The sequence below is a fragment of the Buteo buteo genome, chromosome 3, assembly GCF_964188355.1.
Source record: "Buteo buteo chromosome 3, bButBut1.hap1.1, whole genome shotgun sequence".
NCBI lineage: Eukaryota > Metazoa > Chordata > Aves > Accipitriformes > Accipitridae > Buteo > Buteo buteo.
The window spans coordinates 40,105,495-40,124,467 of NC_134173.1; the positions used below are offsets into that span (position 1 = coordinate 40,105,495).

An 18,973-nucleotide genomic window follows, 5' to 3' on the forward strand; every position below is an offset into this window, starting at 1 on the left:
ATGACTTTTCTTAAATACCTCAGAGACAAATAATAGTTGAAATAAAACTAAACCAAATAATTTCCCCACTTAGAAAGGGAGCACTGCTGGAATACAGTCCAGTGATAAATCCCTGTTTTCCTTCCCTCAAACCTAGGGATTTCGTATCACTTGCAGAGGTCTTCCTGTTTTTCAGGGTCTTGCCTAGCTCCTCAGGTTTCAGTCAAGGTAACTGGACTATTCAGATTACTTTAAAAAAAAGCCATTCCCAAGAGAATACTGAAGTATTCCTGAAATATTTTGTCTTTCAAGTGTCATTGAAAAACAGTATTCCATGAAACCGAGTCCTCAGTATGAGTTTGGAGTTTCCTGTTCATCTTTTTCCTGAGATCAATAAGTGTGAAAAATGTCACAGACAAAAACTCGGATCAGCAGGTTTTTTATGAAGCCTTTTTTTTTCCGAGCAATGCCTTCTTTTTTTCTAGTGTATTTACTCAAGAGACCCTCATTATTGCAATAAGAATAATAAAGAAGCTGAGGAGCTGAGGAACAGAACTTCAATTTGTTTGTTGCTCTCTAAAACACATACATTTGTACAAATGTTTTGGAATAAACATTTGTGTTTGTACTTGCACAGCAATTAACAGATTGTAAATACCATCCAAAGTACTGCATCCACTTAGACTTATTGTTTACATAACCCCTACTTGGATTTTGGTACATAAGACCTGGGTCCCGATTAGATTTCACTTTCCTTTTATTGTTAGCCTTCCAGTAAAGATAAAGGACTTCTTGAGTGGAGTCAGTCTGATTTAACTCAGTGCACTTCCTCATGAGATTATATTACTGGGATCAAAACAGCAGCATACTCAATCATAGATTTCAGCGTTGCATACGTTGTATATTGTGTACATGCTATCAATACTAGGACCTCTTTGCAGCGGTCAGAACAATTTCTCTGTCCCCAAACAAATTAAAGCATTAGAAGGCAATTCACATGACAACAAACATTATACATGTAGCTCTCTCTTAATACTCATATCATAATTTTTTTTAACTTAATTTGTCAAGTTCATAACTATCACTTGAAACTTGCTGACAAGGAACCTGATAACACATCATATCAAATTCCATTTTACAACTGTTTCCTTGGAAACACAGGCATAAAAATGGGCCATGCACAATGGAATGAAATCAAACAAATTAAAATAAACCTTAAAGAATTCCCACTAATCACAAACCCTTTGCTTTGCTAAAATTCATGCAAAAACAGGTATAATGAGTCTTACAATAAGAGCATCATTAGCCCCACAATGCTATAGTCCCTACTTGTTTTGGCCCTGATCCATCAAATCACTTTAGCACGTATGTAACTTTAAATGCATGAGATATCCCAGTCAACAGCATGAGTCATGTGCTTAAGGTTATTCATGTACTTAAGAACTGCACAAGAGGTGGCTTTGTCTCCAGAGGCTCACTAGTTATTAGAGAGAGGATATATGTATACACACTACAGGCTATACACACATCTGTGGAAGCCATGCTCAGGAATGATAACAACATATAAAACACTCAAGTCTTCATATACCATAAGTTACGACTTCTGATTATTTAAAATCATGAGAAGATAACTGGATAAAGGTAGGAAGACATTAATTTTGAGCAATCTGTTTATACAGAGGTATAAATTTTATTTAACGTAAAAATTGCATGCCAGTACAAAGAAGAAAAATTACTTTTTTTGTTGACCTTTCGGATTTCCTTCCATAGGTTTGAAGTGACTTTAGAGTAAGATTACAGATCATCTGATAAGAGAACTGTGCTGAGATTTACAGCTACCTTGCTAAAATTTTCCTGCCCATTAAGGGGTTTTATTTTAATTATCAAGCAAACCAACAGTTTTCCTCCTTTTTATTGTAATCATTATAATAAAGATGGGTATGTAGATTCTTGTGCTTGCATTCGAGATCTGGTGCATCAGATTTGTATGGCAGGACTATCAAAATGCAGATATTATGCTGGCAAATGTATTCTTTCTCCCAGTAAAAGAGTTACCATGTACCAGATAGCATGTTAATTCTACCACTCCCTGGATAAAAAAGCGATTTGATTGGAGACTTTTCAGAATACCATTCTTTTTTTTTGCTCTACATTTAGGTAAAAATGTCATGGATAAAGAAGGAATTACCCTTGAGGAGTTTACTCTATATAGTACATCACACAATCTCTTCTGTCTTTCTGTAATACATCTGGTACCAACAATGCACTACTGATAACAAAACCTAGTTATTACGTAGTATGTTCAAAGATTTCAGATCTCAAGGTGCTTTGCAAAGGAGTTACATATTACTGTCTCATTCCTACAGACAGGAACACTGATGTATAAAGAAACTCCTCATCAGAACTGGTTATTCCCCATAGATCTTAGATTTGCACTGAGGTATTTTAATTTCACAGATTTTTCAGGGATCTCACAGCATTCAGACTGTAATGGATGTCTTACTTGACGTAGGCACAGTAAAGAACTGATAAACCTTAAGCTTGTAAAGTGAAAGATACCTGATGTAAAGCTGAAAATGAGTATCAAATACTGTTGAAAATCAAGCCCCTTTAGTGGGAGCGCTTAAATTTCAGAATACAAGTCTTGAGACATGCAGAGAAAATTCATAAGCTACTTGAATGTTTGCTTTTTCTACCTTTTGTCTTTCCCCACCTAGAAAATTAATTTTTAAAGTACTCGACTAACCCTCATGCAACTTTTTCCCAGAATTTTTTCCTTATTATCATTAATGTAGAGCATTTTAGTCATAATTTTATACTCATGAGATTTTATAAGCAGATATCATATGGTTGATATTTCTTTGAAAGTATATAATTGATATTTCAGAGTTCAACCCCAGTTCCAACAGATTTTTCACGTATCTCTGGATGAAACCAAACCTTCATACCTGTAAAATCATGATTATTATTTTGTTCTTCTATCTTATCCATTCTTTGTGTTGGCAAGTTGACCCTTAAACTTTTGGGGCAAAAGCTACCTCCCACCAAACATTAGTAAAATGTCTGCTGGCTGTCACGACATTTTCTTAACACGAGTTAATGCATAAGAATTGAAGCTAAACATTTCAGAACTCCAGAGTGTCTCATTTTTTGCCTGTTGTTATGTTTACTTTCACTACAACAGCAGCCAAGCACAGGAAATCCAATTTCCAGAGCCTTAGGATAAATGATTGAAGGTGTAAAACCTCCCAAACTCTCTTGAAATTGAGTTATTTATAACCTATTCCCTTATTCCTATGTAGAGTGGTAGTCACTAATAAATTATATGTTCCCAAATGTTTTTCACTGCTGTTTTCTTCCCATGGTTTCTGGCAAAATTTGTATGTATAAATGGAATACTGTGTGATTTTTTTTAAAGTTAGACTTAAACCAGATAAGCATAACATGAAGGAAACCATGAAATACCATTGCCTGTTGTCACTGTTGGCATAAATTCAAAGTGGCCAAGAAGGGATGCATGGGAAAGTGCTCTTCTTCACTGCCCTCGCTGTTAAGTGTCACTTGAATGTAGTTACAGTGTTTGCTAACTAAAGGCTTAGAACAGGATTTGGAACTCTGTTTTAATGGAAGTCAACAGGAACTCTCGCCAACTGTAGGGAGAATCCTGAGAGTGCCCAGTTTCATTATTTCATAGGACCTAATTTTACTTAAGCTTCTATGGTCATTCTTGGGGATCTTCTATGAGCCAAGAGGATGTTATGTAACTCACACATTAGAGAAATACCTTTGTATTTCTTGGTACATTGGTTACTAGCAGTGGAAACAGCAGGCAAACTGAGGACTCAACGCCTGGATTTATTTTTAGCAGGTGCTAAAATAGGGGCACATGCTTCACTGAGGAATGTGTCTCTTCACGACTGCACGTGGCTATCACTGTATTATAGCAAAAGTTACTGGTACTCAGAGATAATTTTGTTTTGAGATATGTGCCAAAATCAGTATGTATATGCTTGAAAATTTCTGGTACAGTGTCTGGAAAAGTACGAAATTTACCCCAATCAAATATAGGATTTAATATAGACCTGCCATCTCTTAGCAGGAACTAGAGGGTTTTTTTCTGGCATAGTGGCGTTGGGTCTCTTCCTAGCTATTGTCAAATTTTATCCCACATGGTTGTGCCAAATAAGTCAAATAAACAGTGTCACGAGGCTCTAAATGATGTTAGTAACTACATGCTGTGTACAGTAGGTCACTGTAAACCTCATAAGGCCTTTTTGCCCCAGATGTACAACAGCCAAGGTCTTAGGGCTCCTGTTGCAGATTTCAGTCTTTTTTGGAGATTTAGTTTTACTGAGATTTCTGTTGGCCATCTTTCCTCACCTTGATTCTTCCTCTCCAGCTGAACTTATCAAATTTAGATATCAAGAGCATGTAACATTCCCCACCTGTGTGGGAGCTGCCTATCACCTCCTGGTCCTGAAACAAATTGGTTTTCCAAATTCTCTGCAAATTCTGCAGGGTAATGAAGTGGCTGCCCAAAATTTGCAGAAGGATGTCCAGTGTAGGATAAAACACTGTAGACCATCTGCAAAGAATTTCCTGTGTTTAATCCCACAACAAGACCCAAGACTTCTTGATGTGACATGAAAGAGAACTGCAATCACTGTCTATGTAACACCATGAGAAACCTCACTATGCAAAATGTAGTTTGTATCAAATCAAAGCACCAAAATTACCCCCCCCCTTTTTTTAATAACCACTGCTTCTCACACCTCTTTTGTTACTTAATCTCTTATCCCCTTTTTCTCTGTCTCATGGTCCTTAAGCATTTAGCTAGTCACACCTTAACGAGAGTGATGCACTGTAACTGACTGAGCAAGTCAAAAGTCCCTAAATTACCAAAGGAATGAAGTATTAAAATTAAATCTCCCTAAAGGTTGTTGATTTCTAATTTTATGTACAGAGAGGAGGGGTGGAGGGGAAGGTTTTGCTTTTCCCTTAATTCTGCCATATTGTCTGATTCACAGCCGGAGACAAACTGAAATGGCCATCTGGTTGATGTGCATACAAAAGGAGTGGTTTGCCAGACAAAGAAAGTACCTTTTATCATACAAAGCAATGCATCTCCTCTTATCAGACTTCCATTCTGCAGCTCTTGTAAAGCTGCAGGTAGGTAGGAGCAGACTCTGCACACCACCCAGATGTAGCAGCTGCTGTTAAAAGAGTAATGCAAGTACATAATGGTCTGAAGGCTCTGTGGTACATTCATAACACAAAATATACCACAGTCATACTGAATATTTTCAGATCCTGGTTTCTGATTTTAGATAGACTATTCTGAGTTCACTAATTTGCTCCCACTACAGGAGCAATTACAGGATTTTATGTTCAAATAACAGTACATGAACAATTAGAAATCAGGCTGAGACCACTGTGTAAATGGACCTTTCTAAATAGGGGTATGGGTTTTGTAGCTATTTAATACCAGCCACAAATGTATCTGTCTACCTTTTGTGATGGTAATTCTGTGCCCACATGCACAAAAGAAAGAATTGCATGCAAAACATCCCCTTTTTGCCCATATCAACTTTTGCAGTCTTAATCCGCACACCCAAATACTTGCAAGTGGCCACTCCATATTAGTTTGATTTCATCTATATTTAAGTTCATACTGCTGATCCCAGCACATCCACCACTCAGACTATGTAAAATGTCCCAGAAATTTTAAAAGAAAAATTCACAGTAGAACATTATGCTAGCCATTCCCCTTTCCTGGTGATAGCTGACCAGAGTAATGTGAGAAATTCATGGACACACATAAGATATCTGCTGTGTTTAGGAATTATTTTTTCCCCTCTATGAGGTATTTTCATTAGATGAAAGACAGTCATATGTATGAAACACTGGCACTGTTGTTCGAAATCAGTCCTTTATTTCAATTTTCTCATCCTCTCTTCTCCATTGAAACCTCCTGCTCTTGATACTGGACTCTGTTGACCTCCTCTTAAGGGGGTACTTCACTGCCTTTGCTGTGATGATAACCATGGAAGTAGAACATCCTATTACCCCATAAAGCTGTCCAGGGAACTGGAATGGAAAAAGCCCTGAACTGCCAATGGAAGCGACTCCACTCCTGAGAGTGGATTGCTCTATGCTGATATTCCCCTTCTCCTGATTTCCTTCCACTTTAAATGATTTCTTTAAAAGATTGAAGCAATATGTTTTTCTAACTAGAATGAGGGTCAATGAGATAAAGCAAGCAAACAAACCAAAGGAGGGTAAGTAGTGATCCCAGGTTTCTAGGCGTAGCTGGGAAGTTCATTTCCCTGGTATGTGGCAGGCATGGTAATATTATTAAACATTCCCTAGGCAACGTTGATAGGCTCCAAATTCTGTATTTTTCTTCCAGAAAACAAAACGTTTTCCTTTTTCAATCAACTATCCCCTCCATCAATATATAACAAAATACCCACAGTACATGGTATAAAAGCTGTTTAATTTCAGACAGTGACAGTCATTGTATTTATGCTGTCATGGTATAAGGTCGTACTAAAACAAGGGACGATCAACTTAAATGTTGATCACAGAATACGGGAGTGTAATTGCAGCAAAAATATTCTAGATTTTACAGGTTCAATACATTATTTTGAAATAAATGTGCACAAAGGATGTCTTGAAAGATGTTACCGAATTGTAAGTGTCAGTCATGCAAGAAGTAGAGATTTAAAAGCAGTCTTTGTATTCACAGGTCCATGACACAGAGTCCTTATTTGGAATATGATAAAAGAACATTCAAGGACAAAAACGCTTCTGGCCCTAAATTTCCCTTCACTTCATTCAATTATCTAGAAACCTGTCCTTTTTTCCTCCTCATAATATATGACATCAAATTTCTGTGCATTAAGTGAAACTTCCCTCCACTGGGGAAAGACCTCCAGATTTCTTAGCCATGCAGTGGCAAATTTCAATCGCGCCTGGCTTTTTTCTCCATTGATCTAATGCACATGTTTACTGAAATTTGCTGTGCATTATGTGACATGCATTATGTCACCCACTAAACAAAAATTAAAACCATTCATTATACTCAAAACAGTCTCTGAAGGTGATTTCACATTCATCTTCCCACACAGGAACCCATTCAGGCCTTTCCTCCAACAGGAGATAGAGTCCTTGCAGGGACCCTCTGAAGATCATGGTGGAGGAAAACAAACTCAGTAAGGAGGGCGAGCCACAGTGTAGCTGTGGACTGTGGTTTGTCAACCAAATTACCTGATCTGGACTTTGCCCTCCTTACCAGAGGAGCGAAGCAGACTTCCCTGCTACTCCCTTTGTGATCAGTGTGAGAAACAAACAGCAAATAAAATAGGAGTGTGGAGGTAGTCCAAGACAGAAAACTACCACGGTTTAGTTACAACTTAGAGAGACCCCAATTCAGTGTTGCTTGTGGCAAGTGCATTAGTTTTTTGAGATACTTTAGTTTCAAAATCTTAGTGTCCAAATGCCTTAATGTCTCACCACACAGGTTGGTTGCCATAATAAAGATGTCAGATATTCAGATGTTTTGACAAGGTCCACACAAGAACCTCAAGCTTATGGTATTATACTTATTATTTTCACTGTTATATTAGCTCCATCTTGGAAACTGCACCGTAGGAAATGTTCATGCAATACTCAGATGTTTCCCTGCGGATGAACTGGACACCAGCAGCACGGTTAACTGTGAAAAAGTTCAGCTCTGGGAGAAATTGCTCATATACCTGGTTTGCTGTGCTCCCTGGTACCACATTATGGGAAAAAGCAGTGCAAGACCTTGTAATCCCAAATCAAGCTTCTCAATAGAGAGAGCAGAAACCCTCAGGAGCTCAGCTCTAAAACTCCGTCCTTGTTCTCCTAGCAGCACTTCTTGGTTTGTCAGATGGAGGTTTTGCCACTGCCTTTTTATCCTACTCCCAGAGTGCTGGAGTAGCAAACCACCATTCTGCCTGCTGAAAATGATGGGCTTACACTGGGCCATTACTATCCCAGTCTTTTGGTGTCTGTACTGGTGAAAGGGAGCATAGCTCTTCTCCCATGCATGCAAAAAGTCACATTGGTAGAGAGGAACAGGGGTAGCTAGTACAAAGGCAACGTATTTATTTATTTTGCAGACATAAAATGTGTGACACAGGATGGTCAGCTATATGTGCAAAATCAGTCAGATGGAACAGGAACCTGGACTTTAATATGTGACCCATGCTCCACACCCAACTGAAAAATAAAATTTTAAAAATTGCCTTTGATAACATGCTGTTGTACAGAGAAGTGCGTGCCAAGGACTTATTCAAACCCCCTGAAGTTGATGAAAAGACTCACTGCCATTAACAGTCTTTGAACCAGGCCAAAGGACTTTCTAGAATATTTCACAAGTAACGAAGCTAAAAATGAGTAGCTGGAAAGCCTAAGGGCGACAGGGACGTTTTAAAATGTGGTGGTAGAAAACCAAACATGCAAGCAAGCAAACCAAGAAAGACAGTGACCATCTGCCACATGGAGTGGGGATGCAGTCGCTGATCCACTTCTCGTATCGAAGCAGACCAGCCGTGGGTCCCAGGAAGATCTCAGGGCAGGATCCTGCGGGTGGGATGAAGGCTGCCCTTCTCTTCCTCTCTCACCTCTCAGTGTGCCCTTCTTGCTTCAGCCTGGCAACAGGGCTTCAGCCTGGAAGCCTTCATGTGCAAGTTTGAAAACAGTGACAAGCACATTACTCTAGCTTCCCTTAAAAAGGGAGCTGACCAAGCTAAGGACACAGTAAAAAATAAGTACAAAAAGTAGAAAGAATTAGGGGAAAGAAAAAAAAGGAATGGATATGTTTCTTCACCACCACATTCAGGGAAGTTCACCTAGTCCCTAGGCTGCTCACACAGTTGCATAAATAACAGAAAACCTCTGGCAGGTACCTCCCCGCCTGTTCGAGGGTGGAAATTCGGCATTTGGGTTGCTGGTGGTGTGGGTGGACGTGGAGGAGCCGGGTTGCCAGGGAGAAGCTGAGTGCTTCAGGGGGTCTGGCCCGGGCTGGTTGATCGTCTAAGGTGCCACCTCGTCAAGGGTGTTGGGAACCTTTCAGGATCAGGCCCTTGATGCCTATACTTGATAAACAGCTGTCGCAAAAAGACTATACTAAGATATTCATCCAAAAACGGGGAGACAAAAATCACTATAATTAGCGGTAGATGTGGAATTTTTAGCATAAATGGGAAAACCCAGCATTTAATATGTAGCGCAAGGTTCATTTGCAGCCATATAATTGCTGTCAGCTAATGCCTGATAAACTCTGCCTAAATTGGAATTTTATTATATCTATTTTATTATATATCTGTATTTATTCCGACAAAAGTTGGACAAACTTGTCCAAAAGACTAGGGGTCCATTTTATGTGCTTGGGTGTCCAAGCACCTGCCAGCTGTTTGTCCCTTGAATTGAGGACATCATGTTTTCAATTTCCTTCAATAAAGCTATGAATCTGGCAATTTGCTGGCCTGCTTCAGCTAAACAGAAAGGACAATTTGAGAAAGATCATAGTTCAGGCTCAGTCAGACGGAAACGATTGAAAACAGAGAGCTGGCCGCTATGTTTCCCCAATGCAGCTTGCTGTCGCAGTTTGACTGACAAACTGACTTTTTTGAGGTGCTCATGCCCATTTCAGTCAGAGTTTATTGAAGGTGATTTTGATCTTCTCCATGAGGCCACAGCAGCGGCCATGCCATCTGTCACCTTGATTGCATCGTGGATTCTCTGGAGAGAGTGCGATGGCTCCTGATCATTTACAGATTGTGCTGCTTTCGCCTCCATAAGGACCACATGCACAGAGCCAGATGGTGAACATACACGCTTATTATAAGTCTTTATCTCTGTGCAGGAAGGAGAGGCACCATTAGATCTCCCTCAGGAGCTCCGCTCCTCTCTACCATCATGCTGCTCTTCAGCAAATACAGTCTTCTTCAGCTGTCATCAACCTACCTCTGAAAATTAAAAAAATAAACAATAATTCCATCAGCGCAGGCACGAGACGTACAGACATCGCCACAAAGCAGCCCCCCCCTCCCCGGCACACACATACGCTCGGGCTCCCGCGACTGTCAGCGTTAGGTGGAAACAAGTTTGTTCGCGAAAAGACAGTTAATGTGCAATTAGGAGAGACTTCTTTGTGAAAATAAAGCAATGCCATCCTGGTTGTTCTTGGCACGTTTTTAATTCAGCGCGTTCTTTCTTTAAAGCAAAGCCCGAGCGCGCAATTGCTGTTTTTCCAAAGGCAGCTTTGTGTTTGTGTCTGTGTTTCTCCTGTCGGAGAGCGGTGATGGGGTGCTGGTTGCCACGGGTTGCGTGGCTGAAATCCGGCTGCCGGGGCCGGGGGAAGAGGAACCGGCCACGGGGAGCCGCGCCGGGGCTGGGGCCGGCTGGGAGAGGGAGTGGGGCAGCTGCCGGAGAAACGATGGCGAACGCTGAGCGTATCAGTGGACTGCTGTAAATAGGTTTGTTGAATCCTCTCGGCAAAGAGCGACTAGAGGATCGCTCTTTGCCGAGAGAGAAGGGAGCATCGGCAGCCTGCACGTAGCACAGACGCTCACCTCGACTCGTTTAATACATGTACCGCACGCATGACCCCGGGTACAGGCTGCCAGATTGCACAGTTTGAGCGTTTCTCTCCGAGAGTTCAGTTTTCTTTTTGCAGTTTCTGCATAACAAACGCTTAATTGCTGGTAACATGGTTTTTCCTTGTTAGCCGCTATGTTCCCACGAAGCTGCAGTTCCTCCCTTAAAGAGCTGTAATTATTAAATCTTAAAATCTAAGCAGAAGAACCATCGCAGACACACATTTCTGGGCTTTGCCAAGCACAGAGCATCCTTCAGAGCGAAAACCTGGCCTACTTCCAACTACAGTGTCTTTCCTGAAGCACATGGAGATTAATTTGTTTCTTTCTTTCTTAAAGTGCTTCTTTTCTGAGGACTGGATGTCAGGGAGATACGATTCAGACACGAGACCGACACCTTCTGAAATGCTAAGGGAACTTCTTAAGGTCACTATCCCAGGAATGGAAAAAACCCCAGGAAAATGAAAAAAATGTGTTAAGAAAGAAGAGAACATTCCGGGGTTTTGTTAAGAAGAGGGTGATAGATTAAGATAGCATCAGTTATGTGGATTTTTCCTTGCTCTTTTTCTCTACATGTAAAAACAGGGCTCATATGTTGTCTATAATTTCTCTTTATTAATTATTGGTAGAAATACCACATTTGTTAAGTAACTTCTACTACAGGAAAACCTCAGCTTCAATATCCTGAGATTCCACCCCACTTTTCCCTTTATTCAAATCATGTGGAAGAGAAACGCATGTTTTCTTAAAAAATACTACATTTCTCCACAGGTAAAACCAGGTTTAAATTCTAGCTTTGGCAGCTCTCACAGGTGACAGCAAATCTTTTTTTTTCTTTTCTACTCTGGCATAACATACTTTATCAAAGAACACCTTCCAATTTTCTCACAAAACATTTAATATTTTACAGAGTCCTTCCCCACACTTTATGTTTCAGATCCTGGATGCTGTGGCATCAAAAGGAAAAAAAAAAAAGAACTTCTCCCCACAAAGTAAAAACAAGTTTTCAAATGTGAAATTAAATAAGGAAAAACACACATATGTTTACTGTATACCAATATCACGAGCTTATAGAAGGACATTGTGTTAATCATCTTATAGTTTTGTGTAGGCTACTAGCTGATGCTGGTGTTATATTTTGTGAGTTTGTCATTACATATAAGGTCTCTAAGTGGTATTGCAAGTGCAATACATAGAAAAATCCTTGTGATAAATGGCAATTTTTTCTGCCCTCTTTTGTCATGGTCTGTCCACCCTTGTATCCCTTCCCAAATTAGGCTAGCATGTGGCTATCATGTATCCCCTCTGTGGATAGAATTATATATTGTGTTCAAAATCTCTGATTAATCTGATTAAGCTAGTGAGTGACTAATCCTTTAATCTCTTTGAGAGTACTGTTATGTCTGCTGTGTGTCAGATTTGTAACTAGTAATCAGTTAAGTAAATGCTAAAAGTTAAGCAAAAACTATTTTGGACCTACTTTAGCATCTGCTTTTGGTTAGTGACTTCTATAGTTAAAATTGTATGGAGAACATGAGTGAAAAGAAGAAATTGCCAGTGGTGGCAATTCTGCTGCTGCAAGCCTATCAGTCGCCAAGGACCAATTTGCTGCTGCTCCCCTATTCTTCAGTGATTTAATTATAAATGAACAGGTAACTTTCCCTTTGCTTTGTTTCTTGCACTCTGGAAAGCAAATACGAAAACATGCTTTCTGTGTATAATTCAGAAAGGAAGTTCTGTTGCCAATTAATTTTCAACTGTTTGCTTTACCTTTTCTTTTCATTAGAGTCAGAAATCATTGCACAACCTTTACCTGAGCAAACACAGACACATTTTAAAAAGCTGTACTAAAAGAAAAAAAAAAAAAGTGTTTTACCTTAATAAAAGGAGACTATGTGGAAGGAGATTTGGGGCAAGGGAAGGAAAATGTGCAATCTTTGTAGAAAAAAAAATGTGTAGACCTAATGCTGGCAGATGTAAAAGCATCAAGTCAATATGGTAACAAGGATCAATATGCCCTCAGGCAAGATATGACTATGACAATGCTGAATGCATGTATAAATTTACCACTCCAGCTAGCTGCCTAGGAATAAAATAAATGCAAAGCAACCGTGCAAAGAGGAGAAAATCTTGAACCTGGTATCCAGCTCACAGAGCTGTCCAGGACACCAGGAGACATTCAGAGGGGCCCAGTGGGAATACCTCCAGAGGAGCCGGCCCTTAGCACTGTCCTTCCTGCTGTCATCCATGTGGCCTCAGGTCCATGTTCCCCACAATAGTACCCATGGGGGATGCACAACGTATGTTCAGCCTGAGTTTCATGGGGGGTACCCATCCCAAAACTGGTTTTTTCCTGGTATTTTATATATTTGCAAATTATTTCATCCAGACCATCCTTTCCTCCCAGACTAACCACCTGAGTGAAGAGGGGGGGACGCTCCTGCGTCGCGGAGGCAACAGAATCTTTCCTGAATGGCTCTTTTCAGGCATTCTCTTTGGGGGTGGGAGGTGGGGAGCACAGCACTGATGGGCAGCTGAGGATTGGCAGAGTAAAACCTGGGGTGAAATGACCAGATTTGCTCACTTTGTAGGCTATGTCAGCCAGGCCTGTGCAAAACTCGAAAGGTTGCAGAAACACTAGATTTCTATAAACCCATCTATTTAGTGACTTTTCAAGGAAACTTTGGATAAAGAACATCCATTAATTATAGTCTCGCACACAAACAAAACATTGTAGCACTAGAGGTCTTTTATCTTATTTTTTTTTTTAAAGAATATATTTAAATGTGCTTATTTTAACTCGACAAAAAAGAGAGTGAGTCAGGCAGACATGAGAAATATCTAAGTAACAAGGAATACAGGCACAATAGATTTTAGGCCAGATTCCTCTTTGGATGCACAAGCTGGTCTCCCACAGATTTCTATGACAGCCACATTGACAGCAGTGGGAATCAGGCGTACTCATCCAAGGGCATAATTTGGCCCATAATGTATGAGGTTTGTCCAGCTTGTGAAAGCAGCAAGCAGTGTATTACAAACACTGCCTCTGTGCAGCTTACTGGGGGTTTAAATCCTCAGTGGCATTTTCTGTGCCTCTAAAATGCATTTGGTAAAAATAGCAAAGGCTGCTTGAATCAATACCTGTTGAAAGAACAGACCTGCTAAAAGAATTAAAATTTGTTGCAACAAGGTTATCCATTTAACAGGTTTCTACCTGAATAACCAAACAATCCTCATTTTATAGCCTAGCTAAAGCCACGGTGCATCCACTGGAGAAAGTCTGATATTTTCCATCCCTGCTTCTTAAGCCTGTCTTTGCAAATGCTTTCCACCCCTGCTTGCAGCGATTTCTTTTTACCCGGACAATGGTAATGGCTTATGTAATTATGACTTTGTACATGAGCTGAAGTCCCTATGGACGTTTAGACTCTTATTATCTTTAACCTCATCCACCTCTGTCAGTGAACTCTCACCTCGGCGGCTTGGTGGGGGGATCAGCTGGTGGCCGAGAGGAGAGCAGGGTGGTTCCTGACGGGCAGTTCGTTAACCCTTATGGGGTATGACTGTGAAGGAAGGGAAGGAAGGCAGAGGTCCTTTCTCTCCACTTCTGCCCAGGTGACTGGCATCACTAGAAGCTGTTTGCAGCCACCTCTGAGAAGGCAGTCCATTCAAATGTGGGCTTAGAGGTCAAGCTCACCAGGCTGTGGTTTCACTTTGCTAAGAGATCTCATGTACCACTCGGGAGATTTTGACGAGCTTTTTTTTTTTTTTCTTTGAAGAGTTTACTATTCGTTTTTCATTGTTGTTGTTTTGCTGGTTCCATAAAATTAATTCCTACTCTCTTCCTTGCCCAGATGCACCAGAAAAGAGATTCAGGGCCCTCTTGCTAGTATAAACTGCTTACCCCAGGATGCTATTTGCACCCTTCTTTCCCTCACATATCCCTTCAACCTGTATCACTAAGTGTAGTGGTAGAAGAAAATGATGTTCCCACAGGGCAGAGGTATGGCTAAAAATATGGTTTGGGAAACTGGTGAACTCAGCACAGCCTGGTCCTTGTAACAGGCAAGGAAAAGGGCTGTCACTCGGAGGGACTGACCTTCCGGTCTGAGCTGAAAAGTCAATGAGAAAAAGTAGGTCTGGGTCTAAGTAAAACATTGTTTAAAGCTATTAAATGAAAACCCATTGGAAATTTTTCAAGCCCTGCTGAAGCTTTTTGCTTGACAGCTATATGTTTAATTTCATTCTGAGATTCATCAATCCTTTAAAAATAATTTTCCCCTTCTTACAGCTGTATCACCTGTTATATGAAAAATGAAAACCAAAGCAGAAATGTTACAGTGAAAGTTTTCAAAGTCTTCTAATCCCCCACCTCTTCCAAACAACAAAAAACAAGTCACCAAATTCCACCCAGCACCACGAATCATTTCAGTCCACCTGAAACAACCTGCTTTGCTTGTTCACTCTCCACAGAGAAGTGTCTGGTTCTGCCGTGAGCCCAGTGGAAGGTGGAGGGGACCCTGCCAGGGCACTTCTCTGGACACCAGCAGGACCTGGACCTTGCTGCTGGAGCCAGCTCTCCTGCTGCTCTTTCACAACCGTGCCCCAGAACAACTGAATAGTGCCTGTGCCTGCTCCCCAGGATGGGCAAGGTCTTGGTTCGTTCCTTTTTGTTTTCCTCCCCCCAGGGAGGTGACTCCTGCCCACGGTGGGTCACCCCGATGCTGGGGGTACTGCTAACAGCCTCCAGTTTTGGCAGTACCTTGAGAAAAGAGTGAGGGAAAGGGCAAGAAAAAACAATGACAACGAGGGGCTCATTACTGGATATGAGTGAACTTACTATTACTTACCTCAGAAATTGAACAACCACAGGAGGCGTGATAAACCATCTGTAAAATTTTTGAGAATTAATTTGAGATCTCGGTCCAGTTTCTTCTTGCCATATTAAATGCTGAGCTAAGTGGAGGTTTTCTTTCCTAGGAAAAAGCACCAAGACTGAAACATGGCCAGGATTTCACCAAGGTGTGTCTTCATCCAGATGAGCAGTCAAGATCCAAAGTCAATAAAGAACCTGCTGTTTTTTTCTTTGGACATTACTGAGCTTTGGATTTTGTGTGTGTCACCAGAAAATTAAATCAACAAAAGCAGTACAGCCTGCATCATGTTTTCACACTGTTAAGGATATAAATGACCTCTCTGTATGAGAATCACATGTTAATACACTTTTTGGTAGTCTAAATACCTCCTTTTTTGTCTAAAGCAAATCCAAGTCAACTACAGCAACAGCAAGAATGAAGTAAATGAAATTAAACTGTAATGACAATATTGACCCATTTGAGTATTATTAGAGAAAACCTCCTAGATCAATTAAAAAAACACACTTCAGTGCCACATACAAAATGAGGAAATCAGAAAATAAGGAAATCCCTTAATCTAGCATCCAATCTACTTAAATTTTTTCACTACGAAATTTTTCACTGTTTTTCTTCTCTATCTACCTCTGTTCAATTCCAACACTGCACTGCACTGGATTCCTCTTGTCCTCTTACTCAAGAATGAAGTATGCATACTAGTTTTACATGAATATGTAGAGATGGCTTGACAAACCATTTTGGGATGAACACAGATGCAGTGTGTATATCATTGTTCTTTACTGTGGAATTAATAGTCATGTCTTTAGATTTGCTTTATACATCCCCCTCTCTGATGGGATTAAATGCCATTAAGTTTGTTTTCCTACAGCAGAAATTCTACTTTAATTGCCAGAAAAGTCTGTGGTTGCATTTCTCAGAGCTTCTCACCCCAGCAGGATCTTCCTTCTGAAGCACTCATCATTTCCACCTGCCTTTCCTTTTCAAAGTTAGCAGCTGTGGTTCTTCTGTACTGAACACTAGTTGGGTACAAGAGCACTGAGGGGTGAGCAATAACTGCAATAGCTAGTGCTGATACGTGGTGTCCATATGGGCAGTATAACTTAACATTAAGACCATTCTTTACTGAGTTTGATCCTGGCCCCACGAGTCAAACTCTAGCTGTCAGGGGACTTGTTGTAAGTAATGGTCATTTGTGTTTCATAATTATCTTGAATAAACACAATTAGTTCCACATTCTGCTGTTTTCTTCCTAAGGCATCTGTAAACATTCTGTACTATTTTAGCAAATGGCTTTTGGCGATCATTAAAAAAAAACCCAAAGCAAAATGGTTCTCAGTGGATCCTTTTAATTTATTCTAAGGAGCATGCCCAGAGGAGTAATGAGACCTACTAGACAGTAATGGCAAAGGGATATTATCTTTCACTTAGTTAACCATCGTAACCCACTTTGAAGTATCTCAAATCACAGTCCTCATGTGGTTAAATTAGAACATAGACTCAAGAGTTTTCACTTCAGGATTTCTCCCATAAGCCAACCTAATGCATTTGGTATAGAAATAATGTAGGCATCCTACTTCCATTCTCCCATTAAAAAGGATATCCAACAAAGCTAGCCGAAAATGTTACTAAAATGAAAAAGGAGTGTAGGAATCTTTGACAGCACAAGGCATGCAAAAATCTGTTCTTTTCTCAAGGCTGCTGATCCTTTGTAGCCTTTGGGCACTGGTCAATTTACTTGTCTTCTCTGTGCCCCATTTATTCTGCCTGAGACGGGGACAGATAGCATTTGCCTGCTTTTGTAATTCTCTTTAGATTGAAAGCACTACAAATTTGTACTAATACCATCCCCTATATAATACTGGCACCAAGTTTACATACAGTTAAGATAACAGAATAATATTTCCTCAAGGTAATGGACTCTTCTTTTAGATTGTACATTAGGAAAACAGAAAATCAGTAGTCCCAGACCATTAAAAATAAAAAAAAACCTTGCAAAGAAGCTTATTGAATGAGGAGGAAGAAGCACTGCAGTCCTTGTTCTAGTAAACAGGCAGTTAAAACCGGGAGGAAAGTGTCAATTGGTAAAATTAGCTAAAAAAGTTACTCTGAGTTTTTGCCCTACATTTGGACTATCAAAACTGATGCAAACTTTTCAAAGCAAATTGCTGAGGATTGCCAAGTTAACAAGCTGTTCTGTGCTGCAAGGGACATATTTATGGACATACTTTCAACAAGACGTACCTAGTGCTACCAAGCTGTGCTGTACTAAAGAGCAGTAAGTATCAGATAAACTGATTTTTTTTTAATAAAGGATTTCACACATGAGAATGATTAAACACAGCTCAAATATTCAGAAGTGTACAAACTAGCTCTCCCCCTCAAACCCACTCCTCTTTTCTGCTACAATAGTGTCTAAACAAAGTGAGAAAAGCCAGGAAATTCAAAGATAAGAAGGTTACTATACAGAATTTTATAATCCATGCACTTGTGAAGAAGACACTGTGAAGTTAATTATGGATGAGTACTAGGTCTTCTGTAGTAATTCTTACTTCAGTGGGGTTGTATGTAGCATCTTTTTGACATTTCAGAGTATGCCTTTTGAATCTATCAGTTTCTTGTTCCTGAAGGACTGTGTTTTTTTAAATGTTTCACAACCTTTTCTCAAGAAAAACACTCTAAAAACTGATTCTAGCCTACAAGACAAACAAGGCTAATATAGCAAGCAAGAATATCTAGGCAAAGGGCTTACTTCTGGTCACTTTTTATAAGGAGCAGGGATTTTCATGGCTATTCTCAAAAATGAACCTTAACCACTTGTATGTGATGGGCCAAATACACTGTATTTCTCTGTAAGTTCCTACCAAGGCAGATGCTATCTTGGGACACTGGTTTACACACCCAGCTTCCTTTGCAGCTCCTAGCCCTCAGGAAGAGTACAGTGATATGGTTTACTTCAATTCCTGTTCGCAGAAGGGTAAAGTACTGAATACACTGAATACACATACCTTTTCCATTACTGGGAGCTAAGAACACATGCGTGGAGAGTACCCATTGCTGGAAGGACACTCGGTATGCAGCCATCATACACGTACGCCCACCAGTGGTGTTAAAAAGCCTGCCAGAGAAAGCCTACATGCCCCGCAATCAAAGCCAACTTTAACTCAACAGATCATTTGCCTTCGATCTCATTTCAAATTAGAATGGTGTTGTGAATAGGCAAGGGTTTGTGTCTGTGAACTTGTTTCAAAGCTAGCTGGGCATTTTGGGTGTACTTACATGTCTAGAAACACTATGAGCTTATGTGGTATGTGTCAGATCACAGCCTTTTTCCTAGGACATTTTTCTGTCTTAGAAGAGACCTGTTTTCTGGTGTGGTGCTTTCCTGAGAGTCTTGCAATATCCTCCACTAAAGTGCAGGAGCTCAAGATGAAGCTTATTCCAACCAGAACCAGAATGTCACTCACCAGGAGGTACCTCCAAGATATTAAAAAT

At 40.2% G+C, this 18,973-nt stretch overlaps 1 long non-coding RNA gene across 1 annotated transcript; it reads left to right on the forward strand.

Annotated features, from left to right (window-relative positions):
- Positions 1-1,405: 1,405 nt before the first annotated feature.
- LOC142029083 (uncharacterized) lies at positions 1,406-16,807 on the forward strand. The gene is made up of 3 exons (XR_012649808.1): positions 1,406-1,620; positions 15,081-15,259; positions 15,588-16,807. It is a non-coding gene; the product is annotated as an uncharacterized LOC142029083 (long non-coding RNA).
- Positions 16,808-18,973: the final 2,166 nt, after the last annotated feature.